The sequence below is a fragment of the Ranitomeya imitator genome, chromosome 4 (genome assembly GCF_032444005.1).
Source record: "Ranitomeya imitator isolate aRanImi1 chromosome 4, aRanImi1.pri, whole genome shotgun sequence".
Classification (NCBI taxonomy): domain Eukaryota; kingdom Metazoa; phylum Chordata; class Amphibia; order Anura; family Dendrobatidae; genus Ranitomeya; species Ranitomeya imitator.
This window is the reverse complement of record NC_091285.1, coordinates 43,028,032-43,044,885: the sequence shown is the minus strand read 5'-3', so window position 1 is coordinate 43,044,885 and position 16,854 is coordinate 43,028,032.

The following is a 16,854-nucleotide window of genomic DNA, read 5'->3' as shown; positions in this document are numbered from 1 at the left end:
CTATCCTATACGGGGGACAGAGCGAGAGAAACACCACATCTGTGAGACCCTTCTGTGAAGCCATAGGCAGTAAGGGACTACACCACTGCAGCGCAAGGGAAGGCTACTAATTTCAACCTGGACAAGGGGACTCTGGACTTGCCTTCAAACCGACCGGACTCTGCGTGCCCTATGATCTGGTGCTCTGTACTATGGATGCTGAAGTCTTCAGTAAAAGGTAAAGAGACTGCAATCTTGTGTCCTCGTTCTTCACTGCGCTTCTCACCATACCACCATCTACACACTGGGAAGCCCTGGGGATATACTTCACCTGTGGGAAGGTATACCATCTAGCTGCCATAACATCACCCCAGTGGACCCCTTAAAGCAGCGTCAGTCAACCTGACCGAATACCACAGGTGGCGGCACAAACACAAACTTTATCCCATTAAAGACCATTCCCTTTTATACGAACATCCCACTGCCACGGACCGGGTCAGCCACCGTGAAATCCCCCCTTTGAGCCGACCGGACCCGGTACCGAGTAACCCACGGCCCCTGGGGGGGATCCAACTTTATTAAAGAAAGTTCCAAATTGAAGAAAAATGCCAAACTTGAACATAATCTTTCTTTGCAACTCAAAAGAGAAGAGCATAAACTAACTGCATCTCCTTCTCTGCAGATTTTGTGGTGGGTGGTAGAGATTAGCAATAAGTTGAAAGACCTATGTATGTGAAAGGTAGAGAAACTACTTTTAAACACAAAGCAAAAATATTATGGAAAGGGCAATAAAGCACATACACTATTAGCGAGGCAATTGAAGGAGAAGGCTTTGTCCTCGAATCCCCAAGCAATAAGAAGTGAAAATGGCACTACACACTACAATCCATCTGAGATTTCTAATTTATTTTATTATTTCTTTAGTAAATTATACGGTATAATCTCTAGAATATGCTTCCTTCAGATGAAAATAGATAGGACTAACTCCACTGCTCAAAAAAATAAAGGGAATACTAAAATCCCACATCCTAGATATCACTGAATTAAATATTCCAAATGTAAATCTTTATTCATTACATAGTGGAATGTGTTGAGAACAATAAAACCTAAAAATGATCAACGTAAATCACAACTAATATCCCATAAAGGTCTGGAGTCCGAATTATGCTCAAAATCAAAGTGGAAAATGAAGTTACAGGCTGATCCAACTTCAGTGGAAATGCCTAAAGACAAGGAAATGATGCTCAGCAGTGTGTGTGGCCTCCATGTGCATGTATGACCTCCCTACAATGCCTGGGCATGTGTTGTGAATTCTGTTATCGAACTCCCTCCTGTGGTCATGAATGGTACTTCGGCGAGTTCTGTCCATGGACTCCCTCTGGTGGCTGTGAGTGGAGCTGCTGCTTCTGAGGTTCCTTCCACAGGTGACGTAGTTTATTCTTTGGCTGGCTGCTCTATTTAACTCCACTCAGATCGTTACTCCATGCCAGCTGTCAATGTTCTTGTACTAGGTTCAGTTCGCTCTTGGATCTTTCTGGTGACCTGTCTACTCCAGCAGAAGCTAAGTCCCTGCTAGTTAATTATTTGTTCATTGTTTCCTTGTCCAGCTTGCTATCATGATTTTGCCTTGCTAGCTGGAAGCTCTGGGATGCAGAGTGGCACCTCCGCACCGTGAGTCAGTGCGGAGGTCTTTTTGCACACTCTGCGTGGTCTTTTTGTAGTTATTTGTGCTGACCGCAAAGATACCTTTCCTATCCTCAGTCTGTTTAGTAAGTCTGGCCTCCCTTTGCTGAAACCTGTTTCATTTCTGTGTTTGTGACTTTCATCTTAACTCACAGTCAATATATGTGGGGGCTGCCTTTTCCTTTGGGGAATTTCTCTGAGGCAAGGTAGGCTTTATTTTCTATCTTTAGGGCTAGTTAGCTCTTAGGCTGTGAAGAGGCGTCTAGGCAGAGTTAGGTACGCTCCACGGCTATTTCTAGTTGTGTGATAGGATTAGGGGTTGCGGTCAGCAGAGCTCCCACTTCCCAAAGCTTGTCCTGTGTGAGTTTAACCATCAGGTCGTTCCAGGTGCTCCTAACCACCAGGTCCATAACAGTACAGCTGGCCCAAAGTATTAATGCATCTCAATAGAGGGATAAGAGAAGTTCTGAGACCATTTTTTTTTCTCTGCAGTGTGTTTTGTCTTTCTTTTCCCCTTAACCTCTGGGTGGTTCAGGACACAGGTGTAGATATGGACATTCAAGGTATGTCCTCTTGTGTGGATCATCTCACTGCAAGGGTACAAAACATTCAAGATTTTGTGGTTCAGAATCCGATGTTAGAGCCTAGAATTCCAATTCCTGATTTGTTTTCTGGAGATAGATCTAAGTTCCTGAATTTCAAAATTAATTGCAAACTGTTTCTAGCTTTGAAACCCCGCTCCTCTGGTGACCCCGTTCAACAAGTAAAAATCATTATTTCTTTGTTGCGTGGTGACCCTCAAGACTGGGCATTTTCCCTTGCGCCAGGAGATCCTGCATTGCGTGATGTAGATGCGTTTTTTCTGGCGCTTGGATTGCTTTATGATGAACCAAATTCAGTGGATCAGGCAGAGAAAATCTTGCTGGCTTTGTGTCAGGGTCAGGATGAAGCGGAGGTGTACTGTCAGAAGTTTAGAAAGTGGTCTGTGCTTACTCAGTGGAATGAGTGTGCCCTGGCGGCAATTTTCAGAAAGGGTCTTTCTGAAGCTCTTAAGGATATCATGGTGGGATTTCCCATGCCTGCTGGTCTGAATGAGTCTATGTCCTTGGCCATTCAGATCGATCGGCGCTTGCGTGAGCGCAAAGCTGTGCACCATTTGGCAGTGTTCTCTGAGCATAGGCCTGAGCCTATGCAATGTGATAGGACTTTGACCAGAGCTGAACGGCAAGAACACAGACATCGGAATGGGCTGTGTTTTTACTGTGGTGATTCCACTCATGCTATCTCCGATTGTCCTAAGCGCACTAAGCGGTTCGCTAGGTCTGCCACCATTGGTACGGTACAGTCTAAATTTCTTTTGTCCGTTACTCTGATTTGCTCTCTGTCATCCTATTCTGTTATGGCATTTGTGGATTCAGGCGCTGCCCTGAATTTGATGGACTTGGAGTTTGCCAGGCGCTGTGTTTTTTTCTTGGAGCCCTTGCAGTATCCTATTCCATTGAGAGGAATTGATGCTACGCCTTTGGCCAAGAATAAGCCTCAGTACTGGACTCAATTGACCATGTGCATGGCTCCTGCACATCAGGAGGATATTCGCTTTTTGGTGTTGCATAATCTGCGGCTGTAGAGGCTTTTCAGGAGTTGAAGCGTCGTTTTTCTTCTGCCCCTGTGTTGTGCCAGCCAGATGTTTCGCTCCCGTTTCAGATCGAGGTTGATGCTTCTGAGATTGGAGCAGGGGCTGTTTTGTCGCAAAGAAGTTCTGATGGCTCGGTGATGAAACCATGTGCCTTCTTTTCTAGAAAATTCTCGCCTGCTGAGCGCAATTATGATGTTGGTAATCGAGAATTGTTGGCCATGAAGTGGGCATTCGAGGATCACAAGAATTTGACTTATCTCGAGTCTGCCAAACGGTTGAATCCTAGACAGGCTCGATGGTCGCTGTTTTTCTCCCATTTTGATTTTGTGGTTTCGTACCTACCGGGCTGTAAGAATGTGAAGGCTGATGCCCTGTCAAGGAGTTTTGTGCCTGACTCTCCGGTTGTTCCTGAGCCGGCGGGTATTCTCAAAGAGGGGGTAATTTTGTCTGCCATCTCCCTTGATTTGCGGTGCGTGCTGCAGAAGATTCAGGCTGATAGACCTGACCGTTGTCCAGCGGAGAAACTGTTTGTCCCTGATAGATGGACTAGTAGAGTTATCTCTGAGGTTCATTGTTCGGTGTTCCTGATGAGGAGGCGGATGGTCTCCTGAGGGATCTGCTCCCAGACCTGGACTAAAGCATCTGCCAACTCCTGGACAGTCAGTGGTGCAACGTGACATTGGTGGATGGTGCGAGACATAATGTCCCAGATGTGTTCAATCAGATTCAGGTCTGGGGAGTGGGTGGGCCAGTCGATAGCTTTAATGCCTTCATCTTGCAGGAATCTCTGACACACTCCAGCCACATGAAGTCTGTCATTACCTTGCATTAGGAGGAACCCAGGGCCAACCGCACCAGCATATGGTCTCACAAGGGGTCTGAAGATCTCATTTCGGTACCTAATGGCAGTTAGGCTACCTCTGGCGAGCACATGGAGGGCTGTGCGGCCCTCCAAAGAAATGCCACCCCACACCATTACTGACCCAATGCCAATCCGGTCATGCTGAAGGATGTTGCAGGCAGCAGATTGCTCTCCACAGCGTCTCCAGACTCTGTCTCGTCTGTCACATGTGCTCAGTGTGAACCTGCTTTCATCTGTGAGCAGCATAGGGCACCAGTGGCGAATTTGACAATCCTGGTGTTCTGCGGCAAATGCCAAGCATCCTGCACAGTGTTGGGATGTGAGTTCAACCCTCATCTGTGGACGTCGGGCACTCAGACCATCCTCATGGAGTCTGTTTCTAACCATGTGTGCAGACACACGCACATTTGTGGCCTGCTGGAGGTAATTTTGCAGGGCTCTGGCAGTGCTCCTCCTGTTCCTCCTTGCACAAAGGCTAAGGTAGCGATCCTGCTGCTGGGTTGTTACCCTCCTACGGCCCCATCCACGTCTCCTGGTGTACTGGCCTGTCTCCTGGTAGTCTCCAGCCTCTGGACACTACGCTGACAGACACAGCAAACCTTCTTGCCATAGCTCGCATTGAGGTGCCATCCTTTATGAGCTGCACTACCAGAGCCATTTGTGTAGGTTGTAGAGTCTGTCTCATGCTACCACGAGTGTGAAAGCACAACCAACATTCAAAAGTGACCAAAACATCAGCCAGAAAGCATTTTTACTGAGATGTGGTCTGTGGTCCCCACCTGCAGAACCACTCCTTTATTGAGGGTGTCTTAATAATTGCCAATAATTTCCATCTGTTGTCTATTCCATTTGCACAACAGCATGTGAAATTGATTGTCAATCAGTGTGGCTTCCTAAGTGGACAGTTTGATTTCACAGAAGTTTGATTTACTTGGAGTTATAGTCTGTTGTTTAAGTGTTCCCTTTATTTGTTTGAGCAGTGCATTAAAAAATTATCTATCCAATTTAAATTTACCAGTTCTGGCCCCTGAAGCAATAAACTCTCTTAAAAGAGGACATAGCTGAAATCTTGAAAGACTTGCCTTTGGGAAAGTCTCCTGGTCCAGATGGGCTGACATATATTTCTTATAAAATTTGAGCTGATCCCCACATGACTAAAATGTTTAACTCATTCATGGATGGCTCTCCCATACCAGATACCCTGTCACATTCATACTTGACACTTATTCCTAAGGCAAGAAAAGACCTTCTGGATTGCTCTAATTATCGTTTGATAGCCCTATCAAGCTCAGACTTGAAAATATTTACCCGAATGTTGGCTAATCGACTTAATCAGTGGCTACCCCGGCTTTTTAGTAAGGAACAGGTAAGCTTTGTCCCTTTTTGCCCGGGAGGGGACAACACCAGAAGGGCAATAGATTTGATTGATGTGTCCAACAAAAATAAAACACACTTATTTTAAGTTTAGACACAGAGAAGGCATTTGACCGACTTAACTGGTCTTTCTTGTTTGAAACAGTGAAAACATTTGGTATCTCGGGAGTTTTTTTTTACAGCCTTAAAGGCATTGTATAGATCCCCATCAGCCTCCATTAAATTGCCCTTTTGTGTCTCCCCCTCTTTTCTCATCTTGATTGGCACGAGGCAGGAATGCCCTCTTTCCCCCCTGCTATATGTAATGTGTATTTCGCAATGATACATCAAAATCATAATATCTTAGGGGTGGAAGTCAAGAATAAGGTACCGTATTTTGCGGATTATAAGACGCACCGGATTATAAGACGCGTCGGATTATATGACACACCCCAAATTTTGAGGAGAAAAATAGGAAAAAAACTTTTTTAATAAAATGGTGGTGCTTCTTATAATCCATACGTCTTATTGCTTATAGGGGGTGGTGGCTGCGGTGAAGCGGGGACCCAGGGTCGCTGCTATAGGAGGCAAGAGTGGGGGGTTGCTGCAGGCTGGAATGAGGGGTTGTTCGGATGTGCACCACTGAAGGTGTTCGGTGGCGCGGGGGCTCTGCCGACATTTTGTGAAAGCCCAGAGCCCCCGCACTTACATGGTTTACTATGCGATGGACTGCGGGAAAATGGCTGTCGGGGGCTGTGCATGAGCAGATGGAGATCTCTGCACCAAGATCTCAGGAGATGACGCTCCCACAATTCCCCAACATACAATATCATGCCCCCACAATATTGTCATTCTCCATTCCAGTCATAATTGCGCAATAGCAACACTTAGAAACAACAAGAACAAAATATTGTTGAAATTGGGACATGATATGGGGCTCAGTGGTTAGCACTGCAGCCTTAAAGCACTGGGGTCCTGGGTTCAAATCCCACCCAGGACAACATCTGCAGGGAGTTTATATGTTCTCCCTGGGTTTACGTGGGTTTCCTCCAGGTACTTTGATTTCCTCCCGCATCCCAAATACATACTGATAGGGAATTGTGAGCCCTAATGGGGACAGAGATGATAATGTTGGTAAAGCGCTGCAGAATATGATAGCATTATAGGAGCAAAGCATAATAAACCCCATAATAAATAATAAACATAATAAACACAACAATAGTACACCACTGCAGGTAAATATTGTTTGTGGGGTAACCCCTTAAGGGACTACGTATGTATCCCGCATCCATCCAACATTTTACCCTTTCCTCAAACAAAGAGACTGTATTAGGAAATGGTAATTTTCTCTATTCCCTTCACCCTCTTTAATCTGCGTCCTGGATTGGGATTCATAACTGGTTTCTGTTTAACACATTGAGAAAAGAAGTTTAGAAAAGGTTCACAGATTTAACTCCAGATCTAGCTCACCCCAGGGGCCTTCGTCAGACAGGATGAAAAAGGTTTCCATGGCATTCTGTTTCCTTAGTAACGATATAACGCTGTAGAAAACCGTTGGGAAAGAAGCTTAAAATGCAAGTAAAGTTCTACAGAACAAGTGTCCCGGCCTGATCTTATGAAAGGCACGCATTCTTACTCGTAGTATGAGGATAATAGTTGGCAAAAACAATTCTACGAGTTTTTCTTACACATGACTTTAGGCCTGGCTTATACTGATTTTTTATGTTTATGATTTATTTGCAAAGTTAACTGAATAAATATGTGACAGGATTAAACATAAATGCAATGCTAATTTTTGCATCTATTTCAAATTTCGCTAATTTAACCCTTTAGGGGTCGAGCCACTTTGTACATTAATGACCAAGCCTCATTTTCCAAATCTGATCAGTGTCACTTTATGAAGTAATAACTCCAGAACGCTTCAACATATCCCAGTGATCCTGAGATGTTTTTTTTTTTCATGCTATGTTGTACTTCATGTTAGTGGTAAAATTTGTTCGATAAGACCTGCATTTATTTGTGAAAATATAAAAAATTTGTCAATTTTCAAACTTCAGATTCTTAAATCAGATAGCTATACCACAAAATAGTTAATACACTCTCACATGTCTACATTACATTTGCATAATTTTTGAGACTATTTTTTCTGTTAGGAAGTTAGACGGGTACAAAAAGTTTATCAGCAATTTCTCATTTTTCCAACAAAATTTACGTCGCGGTCCGGTCCGGGGCCTCCCATCTTCTTCCGATGACGTCCTCTTCTTGTCTTCACGCTGCGGCTCCGGCGCAGGCGTACTTTGACTGCCCTGTTGAGGGCAGAGCAAAGTACTGCAGTGCGCAGGCGCCGGGCCTCTCTGACCTTTCCTGGCGCCTGTGCAGCGCCCCAGGGTCCTGGTCGTTGCAGTAATGTCATTTTCCTCTAGGGGGGGAGTGATGTTACGTTTGGAGGCATTGAAGGAGATCTCTTTACCAGGTATCACAAACATGCAACACATTTCATACTCCAGTCCACCAGGGGGAGCTATGCTATTTATTAGGGCACTCTTCACACTTGGGTAAAACTGGTTACCTGGAGAGGAAGTTAGGCAGTTGCTGGCTGAGTTTCGCTCAAATAGTTGGTCCCTGACAGGGGTGGGAGCCTGTCAGAGGCCTAGACAGAAGGATACGGGACTGTGCCTGCCCTAAGTGCGGCAGTTCCTAAGAAAGGACACAAAAAGAGAATTGTATTGTAGAGAGGGTGAAGAAGTCATAGCAAAGGAGTGGATACCAGGAGGAGTTCTGCCCTACACAGGCTGCCTCCTTCTGAGGCGCAAGATCCCAGTAGCCGGAACACCGAGGGAGCAACATTCCTTTATGCCTTACTCCAAAGACCGGCAGGACAGCGAATTGCAAGTTACTGATCCGCCCCTACACCCAGGAGGCAAGGTGGCACCGCTTAGAGGCCGGTGCATGATAGAGTCCCTGTAAAAAGCCTCAAGCCACAGGTCATACGGGTTTGTCCTATCCATCTGGGGGACAGAGAAAAAGAGATAACATCAATAACATCTACAACATCTGTGAGGACCTTATGAGAGGCTTAGCAGTAAGGTACTACAACACCAAGGCGCTGGTGCCCTGGACTGTGGATGCTGAAGCCTTCAGTAAAGGTAAAGAGACTGCAACCTTGTGTCCTCGTTCGTCACTGCGCCTCTTGTTATGATAAGGTAATTCAGTACCACAATGGACATGGAGGTCAGAGCACATACATTGAACTGACAATAACCCAAAAACATAGAACGAGCTCTGAGACGTGGGAACTCTGCTGACCGCAATCCCTAATCCTCTCCAACCACACTAGAGGCAGCCGTGTATTGCGCCTAACGCTCCCTATGCAACTCGGCACAGCCTGAGAAACTAGCTAGCCTGAAGATAGAAAATAAGCCTACCTTGCCTCAGAGAAATACCCCAAAGGAAAAGGCAGCCCCCACATATAATGACTGTGAGTTAAGATGAAAAGACAAACGTAGAGATGAAATAGATTTAGCAAAGTGAGGCCCGACTTTCTGAACAGAGCGAGGATAGGAAAGGTAACTTTGCGGTCAATACAAAACCCTACAAAAAACCACGCAAAGGGGGCAAAAAGACACTCCGTACCGAACTAACGGCACGGAGGTACACCCTCTGTGTCCCAAAGATTACAGCAAGCAAGAAAAACAAATAAGCAAGCTGGACAGAAAAAAAACAGCAAACAAAATAGCAAAAGCGGAACTTAGCTATGCAGAGCAGCAGGCCACAGGAACGATCCAGGAGGAAACAGGTCCAATACTAGAACATTGACTGGAGGCCAGGATCAAAGCACTAGGTGGAGTTAAATAGAGCAGCACCTAACGACTTCACCACATCACCTGAGGAAGGAAACTCAGAAGCCGCAGTACCACTCTCCTCCACCAACGGAAGTTCACAGAGAGAATCAGCCGAAGTACCACTTGTGACCACAGGAGGGAGCTCTGCCACAGAATTCACAACAGCCTCTCACCATACCACTATCTACACACTGGGAAGCCCTGGGGATATACTTCACCTGTGGGAAGGTATACCATCTAGCTTCCGTAACATCACCTGTTGTGAATTCTGTTATCGAACTCCCTCCTGTGGTCATGAATGGTACTTCGGCAAGTTCTGTCCATGGACTCCCTCTGGTGGCTGTGAGTGGAGCTGCTGCTTCTGAGGTTCCTTCCACAGGTGACGTAGTTTATTCCTTGGCTGGCTGCTCTATTTAACTCCACTCAGATCGTTACTCCATGCCAGCTGTCAATGTTCTTGTACTGGTTCAGTTTGCTCTTGGATCTTTCTGGTGACCTGTCTACTCCAGCAGAAGCTAAGTCCCTGCTAGTTAATTATTTGTTCGTTGTTTCCTTGTCCAGCTTGCTTTCATGATTTTGTCTTGCTAGCTTGAAGCTCTTGGATGCAGAGTGGCACCTCCGCACCGTGAGTCGGTGCGGAGGTCTTTTTGCACACTCTGCGTGGTCTTTTGTAGTTTTTTGTGCTGACCGCAAAGTTACCTTTTCTGTTGTGAATTCTGTTATCGAACTCCCTCCTGTGGTCATGAATGGTACTTCGGCGAGTTCTGTCCATGGACTCCCTCTGGTGGCTGTGACTGGTGCTGCTGCTTCTGAGGTTCCTTCCACAGGTGACGGAGTTTATTCGTTGGCTGGTTGCTCTATTTAACTCCACTCAGATCGTTACTCCTTGCCAGCTGTCAATGTTCTTGTACTGTTTCAGTTCGCTCTTGGATCTTTCTGGTTACCTGTCTACTCCAGCAGAAGCTAAGTCCCTGCTAGTTAATATTTGTTCATTGTTTTCTGGTCCAGCTTGCTATCATGATATTGTTTTGCTAGCTGGAAGCTCTGGGATGCAGAGTGGCACCTCCGCACCGTGAGTCGGTGCGGAGGTCTTTTTGCACACTCTGCGTGGTCTTTTTGTAGTTTTTTGTGCTGACCGCAAAGATACCTTTCCTATCCTCAGTCTGTTTAGTAAGTCTGGCCTCCCTTTGCTGAAACCTGTTTCATTTCTGTGTTTGTGACTTCATCTTTACTCACAGTCAATATATGTGGGGGGCTGCCTTTTCCTTTGTGGAATTTCTCTGAGGCAAGGTAGGCTTTATTTTCTATTTCTAGGGCTAGTTAGCTCTTAGGCTGTGAAGAGGCGTCTAGGCCGTGTTAGGTACGCTCCACGGCTCTTTCTAGTTGTGTGATAGGATTAGGGGTTGCGGTCAGCAGAGTTCCCACTTCCCAGAGCTTGTTATGTGTGAGTTTAACCATCAGGTCGTTCCTGGTGCTCCTAACCACCAGGTCCATAACACTTTTCTATCCTCAGTCTGTTTAGTAAGTCTGGCCTCCCTTTGCTGAAACCTGTTTCATTTCTGTGTTTGTGTCTGTCATCTTAACTCACAGTCAATATATGTGGGGGGCTGCCTTTTCCTTTGGGGAATTTCTCTGAGGCAAGGTAGGCTTTATTTTCAATCTCTAGGGCTAGTTAGCTCTTAGGCTGTGAAGAGGCGTCTAGGCAATGTTAGGTACGCTCCACGGCTATTTCTAGTTGTGTGATAGGATTACATATACCTGTACAACATATTCTGGGTGCTGAGTGGTTCCGTAACATGTAACAGTAATAATGTCCCACATCCTGAAACCTTCCTGTAATAATGTCCTACATCCTGGCCCCCACGTGCCTCATTTCTGGCCCCTATATATCTGTTCCCCATATTGAGGCTTGTCAGCACAAGCAAATAAAGCAAAAAGTTTCTTATTACGTGGCTGTGGTCTAGTAGCATGCTCTTCCATTTTGATATATGGCCCGGACGCGCCGGCACATGGTGGTGACGTCATACGCTGGCGATGTGCATGCTAATGTTAGCTGCCGGCCTTTGATTGACAGGCGACTGTTAACCATTAAGTGCAGGAAGTCGGTGGCAATATATTTCAACTGCATGTGCAGTAGAGGACACACATTCAGTTGAGTACTGAACCATTTCTTCACTGTGAGAAACCCCAATTTAATACATTAAAAATATAACATTTCATAAATGATATAAAATTATTATCTATATATATAATTGTCTAAGGGTCTGTTTGTAACCGAAATACCGCATCGCTGATTGGTCGCACCCAGCCGGCCTCGACCGATCAGCGTTCATAAATAAACTACATACATATACTAGAACGAGAATAACATGAAGGACAGTCTGTGAGGGAGAGAATAGCATTGAGGACAGTGTGTGAGGGAGAGAATAACATGGAGGACAATGTGTGAGGGAGAGAATAACATGGAGGACAGATTGTGAGGGAGAGAATAACATGAAGGACAGTCTGTGAGGGAGAGAATAACATGGAGGACAGTCTGTGAGGGAGAGAATAACATGGAGGACAGTCTGTGAGGGAGAGAATAACATGGAGAACAGTCTGTGAGGGAGAGAATAACATGGAGGACAGTGTGTGAGGGAGAGAATAACATGGAGGACAGTTTGTGAGGAAGAGAATAATATGGAGGACAGTCTGTGAGGGAGAGAATAACATGGAGGACAGTCTGTGAGGGAGAGAATAACATGAAGGACAGTCTGTGAGGGAGAGAATAGCATGGAGGACAGTCTGTGAGGGGGAGAATAACATGGAGAACAGTCTGTGAGGGAGAGAATAACATGCAGGACAGTCTGTGAGGGAGGGAATAACATGAAGGACAGTCTGTGAGGGAGAGAATAGCATGGAGGACAGTCTGTGAGGGAGAGAATAACATGGAGAACAGTCTGTGAGGGAGAGAATAACATGGAGGACAGTCTGTGAGGAAGAGAATAACATGGAGGACAGTTTGAGGAAGAGAATAATATTGAGGACAGTCTGTGAGGGAGAGAATAACATTGAGGACAGTCTGTGAGGGAGAGAATAACATGGAGGACAGTCTGTGAAGGAGGGAATAACATGGAGGACAATCTGTGAGGGAGAGAATAACATGGAGGACAGTCTGTGAGGGAGAGAATAACATGGAGGACAGTTGGAGTGCCCCCAGGCACAGGGCCACGAGTTCTCGGTACCGGGCCTCTCTGGTTTGGTTCTGAGGCTGTCACGGTGGCTAGACCCGGTCCGCGACCCTGCTAAGGGGAGTCCAATAAAGGTGGTACAGTCTATCAGGGATTCGTGACGCCACCTGTGGTGTTCGGTCAGGGTGACCGACGCTGCTGTGGGGTCCGCTGGGGTGATGGAATGGCAGCTGGATGGTATACCTTCCCACAGGTGAAGTATGTCCCCAGGGCTTCCCAGTAAGGTGGATGGTGATGGTGTGAGGTGCAGTCAATAACGAGGACACAGGGTTGCAGTCTCTTTACCTCTTTACTGAAGACTTCAGGATCCTCAATCCAGAGCACGATTAACAGGGCTTTCTGAAACCAGCCGGTCCGATGGGCACATCCAGAGTTCCCTTTGCAGGTGGAAATCAGTGCCTACCACTAGCGCCTGTGTGTTGTAGTGCTACCCTGCTGAGCATTCGGAATAGTCCTCACAACTTCTGTTCTCGTTCGTTCGTTCTTTCTAATTCTCTCTCTCTTGTTCCAGGTGTTACTATTTTCTCGTCCCACAGGTATGTTATGGCTAGGACGCACCCGTATGACGGGAAGGCTCGGAGCTCTTCCGGGACCCTAGAGACGCCCCTCTCCATGCGTTGCCCCCTATGTCTTCGTAGGAAATTTAAGGTAGACAGACAGCCTATAATTAACTGTCCTGCGGAGTTCGAAGTAAGGCCTAGAGTCAGTTACTCCTGCGGTGTTCCGGCCACCGGCTACGCGCCTCAGTATAATGTTGCCTCGGTCTCACGGCACGACTCCTACTGGCTCTCCTTTGTGCTTGATCTCGTTTCTCACTGTTCCACAATATCCTTCCCTTCGTGTCACTTTCTTAGGATACCGCCGCGGGGTGTTCAGGCGTGGTTCCTGTTATGATACGGTGGTCTAGGAGCAACATGGAACGAGCTCTGAAGGAAGTGGTAACTGTACTGACCGCAGTCCCTAAGCTCAACACAACACTAGAAGTAGCTGTGGAATGCTCCTAACTCTCCCTCGGCATCTCGTCACAGCCTAAGAGCTAACTACCCCTAAAGAAAGAAGCAGGAAAGCTATCTTGCCTCAGAGAAAATCCCCAAAGGATAGATTAGCCCCCCACAAATAATGACTGTGAGTGGAGAGGGAAAAGACATACACAGAATGAAACCAGGATGAGCACAGGAGGCCAGTCTAGCTAAATAGATAGGACAGGATGGAATACTGTGCGGTCAGTATAAAACACTACAAAAATCCACGCAGAGTTTACAAAAAATCTCCACACCTGACTAAAGGTGTGGAGGGCAAATCTGCCTCCCAGAGCTTCCAGCAAGACAGAATTAGTTCACACTGATAAGCTGGACAAACATAGAAAGCACAGAATGGATAAGTCCACAATCTATGGACAGAAAAGAGCAAGCAAAAACTTAGCTTTGCTGAACTGGTCAGGATAACAGGGAACTCCAAAGAGATGTGAATCCAACCAGGAACCATTTACAAGTGGCACTGGCTGAAGAAAGAGCCAGGCCTAAATAGCCGAGCAGAAGAGACGATAAGTGGAGGCAGCTGATGACAGCTAACTCCACTCCAAGGAGCAGCCATACCACTAGAAACCACAAGAGGGAGCCCAAGAGCAGAACTCACAAAAGTGCCACTTACAACCACCGGAGGGAGCCCAAGAGCGGAATTCACAACAGTACCCCCCCCTTGAGGACGAGCCAAATGAAAAGCACGAACCAAATCGGTGGCATGGACATCGGAGGCGACAACCCAAGAATTATCCTCCTGGCCATAACCCTTCCACTTGACAAGATACTGAAGCCTCCGCCTCGAAAAACGAGCATCCATAATCTTCTCAACCTCATATTCCAACTCTCCCTCAACCAACACCGGGGCAGGAGGGTCAACCGAGGGAACAACGGGCACCACATATCTCCGCAACAAAGATCTATGGAAAACATTATGAATGGCAAAAGAGGCTGGAAGAGCCAAACGAAAAGACACCGGATTAATAATTTCAGAAATTTTATAAGGACCAATAAACCGAGGCTTAAACTTAGGAGAAGAAACCTTCATAGGAACATGACGAGAAGACAACCAAACCAAATCCCCCACACGAAGCCGGGGACCAACACACCGACGGCGGTTAGCAAAACGTTGAGCCCTTTCCTGAGACAACGTCAAATTGTCCACCACATGAGTCCAAATCTGCTGCAGCCTGTCCACCACAGAATCAACACCAGGAAAATCAGAAGGCTCAACCTGCCCAGAAGAAAAACGAGGATGAAAACCAAAATTACAAAAGAAAGGTGAAACCAAAGTAGCCGAACTAGCCCGATTATTAAGGGCAAACTCGGCCAACGGCAAGAAAGACACCCAATCATCCTGATCAGCAGACACAAAGCATCTCAAATAGGTCTCCAAGGTCTGATTATTTTGCTCACTTTGGCCATTAATCTGAGGATGAAACGCCGAAAAAAAAGACAAATCAATGCCCATCCTAGCACAAAAGGCCCGCCAAAATCTAGAGACAAACTAAGAACCTCTGTCAGACACAATATTCTCCGGAATGCCATGCAAACGAACCACATGCTGAAAAAATAATGGAACCAGATCTGAGGAGGAAGGCAACTTAGGCAAAGGTACCAGATGGACCATTTTAGAGAACCGGTCACAAACAACCCAGATAACAGACATCTTCTGGGAAACAGGAAGATCCGAAACAAAATCCATGGAAATATGCGTCCAGGGCCTCTCAGGGACCGGCAAAGGCAAAAGCAACCCACTAGCGCGGGAACAGCAAGGCTTGGCCCGGGCACAAGTCCCACAGGACTGCACAAAAGCACGCACATCGCGCGACAAGGAAGGCCACCAAAAGGACCTAGCAACCAAATCTCTGGTACCAAAAATCCCAGGATGACCAGCCAACACTGAACAATGAACCTCAGAAATTACCTTACTTGTCCATCTATCAGGAACAAACAGCTTCCCCACTGGACAGCGGTCAGACCTATCAGCCTGAAATTCCTGAAGCACCCGCCACAAATCAGGGGAGATAGCAGAAAGAATCACCCCCTCCTTAAGAATGCCAACCGGCTCAAGGACTCCAGGAGAATCAGGCGAAAAACTCCTAGAGAGGGCATCAGCCTTAACATTATTAGATCCCGGAAGATACGAGACCACAAAATCAAAACGGGAGAAAAACAGGGACCATCGAGCCTGTCTAGGATTCAGCCGCTTGGCCGACTCGAGGTAAATCAGATTCTTATGATCGGTCAGGACCACAACACGGTGTCTAGCTCCCTCAAGCCAATGTCGCCACTCCTCAAACGCCCACTTCATAGCCAACAACTCCCGATTGCCGACATCATAATTGAGTTCCGCAGGCGAACACTTTCTGGAAAAAAAAACACACGGTTTCATCAAAGAACCATCAGACTCCCTCTGAGACAAAACGGCCCCTGCCCCAATCTCAGAAGCGTCGACCTCAACCTGAAAAGGAAGAGAAACATCCGGCTGACGCAACACAGGGGCAGAAGTAAATCGGCGTTTAAGCTCCTGAAAGGCCTCAACAGCCTCAGAGGACCAATTCGTCACATCAGCGCCTTTCTTCGTCAAATCAGTAAGGGGCTTAACCACACTGGAAAAGTTGGCAATGAAACGGCGATAGAAATTAGCAAAGCCCAAAAATTTTTGAAGACCCTTCACAGATGTGGGTTAGATCCAGTCATGAATAGCTTGGACCTTAACAGGATCCATTTCTATAGACAAGGGAGAAAAAATAAAACCCAAAAAAGAGACCTTCTGAACTCCGAATAGGCACTTAGACCCCTTCACAAATAAAGCATTATCACGAAGGATCTGGAACACCATCCTGACCTGCTTCACATGAGACTCCCAATCATCGGAAAAAATCAAAATATCATCCAAATATACGACCATGAATTTATCAAGATAATTGCGGAAAATATCATGCATGAAAGACTGGAACACAGATGGAGCATTAGAGAACCCAAATGGCATCACAAGGTATTCAAAATGGCCTTCGGGCGTATTAAATGCAGTTTTCCATTCGTCACCCTGTTTAATACAAACAAGATTATATGCCCCTCGGAGGTCAATCTTAGTAAACCAACTAGCCCCCTTAATCTGAGCAAACAAATCAGTAAGCAAAGGCAAGGGGTATTGGAATTTGACCGTGATCTTATTAAGAAGACGATAATCAATACAGGGTCTCAAGGAGCCATCCTTCTTAGCAACAAAAAAGAAACCCGCTCC